We start from the raw sequence: 4,884 nt of genomic DNA on the forward strand, positions 1-4,884 counted from the left end.
GAAAGAGACCTCTGAAAAGCCTCCTAGCTGAGTTCTCCTTACATCACCTTGGCCAAAAAAAGATCAAGGCCCACTTCCTAAGGGGCACGGGACTGACTGGTTTGGAAGAGTCAGCCTCTGGGACTGCATGATCAGCAGAGGGTCTGCACCTGCAGGACCACCAGGGGACTGCCATTGCTATGTTATAAGGCTAGACTCAATGCCAGCCACAGAATGGCAGGGGCATACCTGCTGAACAAGACACAGACCCCATGTATTGGACCAGGGAGGGAGAGGCCCCACATGAATTGAGACTCAATTTCTTTTTCAATAGCATCTGACATTTATTGAAAATAAGGAAAAGACTGTTGTCTAGGTAGTGTAGAAGAGCAGGGCAGAGTGCAGGGGTCACTGTGTTGAACAAAAGGCACACACCAGAGAGACAGCTGCAAACTCAGAAGAGAACTGGGTGCTGGGCAAAACGAACAGGTCCACGGGAGTAAACGAGTGGCTCGACTTGGCTGCTGGGCACCCCTGGGACCTGGCAGCCACCTGGCAGGAATAGAAGGTGTCTCTGGGAGCAGGGAGGGAATGGGCCCCGCTGAAGGAGAAAGGCTGGCCGGCCCCTCCAAGGGCTTGGCGAGCTGCTGGAATGACTGTCCAAGGGCTGTGGCCAGCTCAGATACCTCCTGGGTGAGAAGAGATCACTGGCGGCTGCAGTCTGTAGGTGGGAGGTGGTGGATGGTGCTGGAAGCCTCAGCGCTGGTCCCTGGGCACACCTATGCAGGCCCGCTGGCCTGGCAGGGAGAAGTTGGCAAAGGCTGGTCTGCGGGGGTCTGTCCAGTGTGCAGCGGGAGCCCAGCTCGCAGCTGGAGCCCAGGACAGAGTCCAAGTCCGCAGGGGAGGGGCCGGGCTCGCAGCAGGGGGCGGCCAGCGGTGGCGCACTCCAGAGCCACCCAACTGCAGCAGGAACCTGGGGCGCTATTCCTGGAACAAAGGCAAGCACTAGGTGGGAGGGAACAGGAGCACGGGGAGATCACCGCCACTGGAACACAGGGATGGGGAGGTGCTGTGGGAGGACGACGCCCATGCTGATCTGGGCGGCAGCCGCCAGCCTCCCCGGAGAGCACCTGTCCCAGGGCGGGCCCGAGCGAGGGTCTCCTGGCCTAGAAGTCCTCGTCCTCCACCCAGCCAAAGACCCGCTTCATCTCGGCCAGGAAGCCCCGGTAATCCTTGAGCAGGGGGCTGTCCTTCCTGATGTAGGGGATCACCCACTGCAGGGCCGGCCCCTTGAGGCGGGTGATGAGGAACGTCACCTTCAGGGCATCGCTGCAGAACAGCGTGTCGTCCACCAGCATGTAGGCGCCCGTCTGCACGATGAACTCCGGGAGCCGGTCGGTGTCGCCGTCAAACGTCTCGGGGAAGGGGATGGGGTTCCTCCAGCGAGGCCTCCGGTGCCTGAGGGGTAAGGCCAGGAGGGCCTTGATCAGCTGCATTCGGCCCTCCATCGCACCGCGCTGGCTCCCTCTGGCGCCAGGTTTGGGCTGGGCTGGGCGGAGGTGGGTTGGGCTGGGCGGAGGTGGGCGGAGCTGAGCGGGCGTGGGCGGGCCTGAGCGGACGTAGGCGGGGCTGAGCGGAGGTGGGCGGGGAGGAGGGGAGGGCAGCGCCACTGTGCAGAGGCGGGCCCAGGCCCGAGGAGGGCGGGCACGGGTCACAGGAGGCGCATGCGCGGGCTCCGCCTACAAGGAGGCCAGAGAAACTGGGCTGTGAGCCTGGTCAGGGCCAGGGGAAGGGAGGAGAGGGATGGCTTCCTGCCTTTTCACCCCTTCAGTCCCTGGGCCCCAGCATATCCTTTGCTGACCTTGCAGTCTGTGAACACATTTCCCTGCCTATGGATGTCTCCTTCAGCCAGAGAAGTATTGCATTGCACCAAAATTAAAAAGTCCCAAATGTTGGCCAACATAATCCAGAGCAGGATATTACAATAATGCACCACGAACAATTAATGTAAAGAGGGTTAAATGATAAGAAATCTCCTAATGTACTTTTTAAGAGGCCAAAAGAGGGTTGTCAACCAATGGTCCTTGGCACCAATCCAACACCAACAGGAATCCCAATCTGGGGTGCACGGAAGAAGGAAAATGTATTCAGTGCAAACAGCTCAACTGTGATACAACATGGCTGTGACAACACCAGGGCTGTGGAATAGCTCAGTAGTATTACAGCTCAATTAGGAAACTGCAGGGCTATGAGGAGGCCCTGGGGCAAAGCCCCTCTCCAGCTAAACTGCTCTGCTCTGCTCTGCCCTGCCCTGCTCTGTCTTTTGTGTTCCTTCTTTGGTGTGTCACCTGCAGCCAGGGAAACATCAAATGCTCAGTCAAAAAGGAAAGTTTGCTCTCCCAGGCAGAGGGGAGCTGACTTATATAGACAGAAGTCCCCAGCCCTGGTCCCAGATTACTCTGTCCTTGGGCACATGAGGATGCCAAGTCCTCCCGGTTTGATTGGTCCAGAAAGCACTGTCCTGATGGGTCCTAATGGAAACACTGATTGGTTGGTGAAGATGCTGATGAGGGATATAGCTGTGGCAGCTGGGGATTAGCTGGGGAAAGTCTCAGTCCTATTAGTTGAAATACAATTGCAGAACTACTTTAAACGAGTTGGCTAAGATGGCAGGAACACAGTGCAAGCTGGCAGTTCAGTGTAGGTTTCTTCCTGAAGTGCAGTTTTCCTGACAAGCCCCTGTGTAGAAATGGCTGTGGTCTCTGGTTTTGTTTTTGTTTTTGTTTTTGAGCCCAGTTAGCCACCAGGCGCCCTTCTTAGTGGTATCTTCTTTCTTGGAGTCAACAGGATTATCAGTATAGAAACAAAGAGTCAAAAGTAAGAGTTGTTGGATGCTGTCCAATCATGACATTACCATATTTTCCGGCATATAAGACGACACTGTGTTCTAGTAAAAAGCCTGCTCAGATTGGCCAGAGTCAGAGAGGCGGTCCATTAAAAAAAGAACTGGTGTTGCCTTGGAACTGGTATTGCTGTAGTCTTATACAGCAAATATAGGCCTAAACCTATGTTTTAACTGTAAAATTAGGGGGTCGCCTTATACGACGGAAAATACGGTACAGTACCACCATATCCCACACATGTAATAAATTTCCTTAATTTTCATTTAACAATAATTGTGTACCGTATTCTTCTTCATGGAAAAATAAGACAACCCCTGAAAATAAGACCTAGCGGACCTTTTGGAGCAAAAATTAATATAAGACAATATCTTATTTTCGGGGAAAGAGGGTACCTCAGTAGGGGCGGGTTAGTGCCCCCAGTGTGGAAAGTGATTTTGGGGGACTTGACACAGCTCTCTCCCCGATGTCAAAGCCCATAGACAGGGCCGTGGGGGTCGCAGGACACTCCGTTGTGAGATGCCCTGGGGTGTGGGCGGTGGGGGCCTCCGAGGCTCACGGAGGCCCATGGCTGTCCAAAAGGGGGGGCTGGCCTCCCTATGCTTGTGGACCTAGGCCCTGGGTGGCAGGCAACCTGTGAGCAGAAGGCCATCTGCCCTTGGGGCTTTTATGCAGCGAACAACACCTCCAGAGGTGGGCCGGTAGCGCTCTCCCCCCCACCCCGACCCCCACACCGACCCCCACAGTGTGAGGAACAGGGCAGCCAGGCCAGTGCTGCTCGCTCATTGGTCCAATGAATGAGGGGGCGGGGTTTCTGGAACAAGGGGCCGAGGCCAGGTCTAGTGCTGAAGATGGTCATGTCAGCAAGGGGGCGGGGCCAGGAGAAGGGCAGGCAATTGTGACCTAAGCAGGAGAAAGGCTGGTTGCCAGGGATACTGGGAGGTGGGGAGGGGGTCAGGGATGGGGAGAAGGCCTGCTGCCAGGCAGCAGCGACCTAAACAAGGAGGCTGGGGTTTTGGGGGGCTGGCTCAATGATCAGCCAGAAGCGGCCAAGCCAAGAATGGATTGGGGCCAGAGGCAACACCCGGAAGTGGTCCAGTGGATAAGGCCATGGGGCCCTGTGAATGAGGATGGGGGTCCCCAGTGGGCACAAAAGCCCCATCTTCCCCTGGTCCAGACTGGATGCCAGCAAGAAGGTCCCTTGTCCTCAAGGAAGGGCTTTCCCGCAGAATGCGGCAGAAAGCTGGCCCTCAGGGCCCAGTGATCAGTAAGTACTGCGTTTCCCTGAAAATAAGACATCCTCCGAAAATAAGAACTACTTGCAGGTTTCCTTCTGAGTGAAATATGAGGCGTACCCTGAAAATAAGCCCTCCCCCTACCCTCTAGGCCAAACATGAGAGTTTTGGTCCACTGATTCTGAAAGAAATGGAGTCACAAGAAATTCACCAGGAAATTCAGGAATTGGATTGTTTATGATCATGTTCAAAAGATGTTGACATGATGGTCATTGAATAAATGAGTAAATTCTTGATACTGTAGGAGTCTCAGTTTTTCGGATTTGTGTTGACAACTACTGTATTTTCCGGCGTATAAGACGACACTGTGTTCTAGTATAAAGCCTGCTCAGATTGGACAGAGTCAGAGAGGCGGTCTATTAAAAAAAGAACTGGTATTGCCTTGGAAGTGGGGGGTAGTCTTATACAGCGAATATAGGCCTGAACCTATGTTTTAACTGTAAAATTAGGGGGTCGTCTTATACGCCGGAAAATATGGTACCATACCACCATACCCTACACATGTAATATATTTCCTTAATTTTCATTTAACAATAAATGTGTACCGTATTCTTCTTCATGGAAAAATAAGACAACCTCTGAAAATAAGACCTAGCACACCTTTTGGAGCAAAAATTAATATGAGACAATATCTTATTTTCGGGGAAAGAGGGTACCTCAGTAGGGGCGGGTTAGTGCCCCCAGTGTGGAAAGTGATTTTGGGGGACTTG

General features: G+C 53.8%; 1 long non-coding RNA gene across 1 annotated transcript; it reads right to left on the reverse strand.

The window, feature by feature from the left end:
• Positions 1-308: 308 nt before the first annotated feature.
• LOC123652578 lies at positions 309-1,075 on the reverse strand. Its single transcript, XR_006742002.1, has 2 exons — positions 666-1,075; positions 309-425 (listed from the first exon to the last, which is right to left on the reverse strand). It is a non-coding gene; the product is annotated as an uncharacterized LOC123652578 (long non-coding RNA).
• Positions 1,076-4,884: the final 3,809 nt, after the last annotated feature.

The sequence above is a fragment of the Pipistrellus kuhlii genome, unplaced genomic scaffold, assembly GCF_014108245.1.
Source record: "Pipistrellus kuhlii isolate mPipKuh1 unplaced genomic scaffold, mPipKuh1.p scaffold_m20_p_19, whole genome shotgun sequence".
Taxonomy (NCBI): Eukaryota; Metazoa; Chordata; class Mammalia; order Chiroptera; family Vespertilionidae; genus Pipistrellus; species Pipistrellus kuhlii.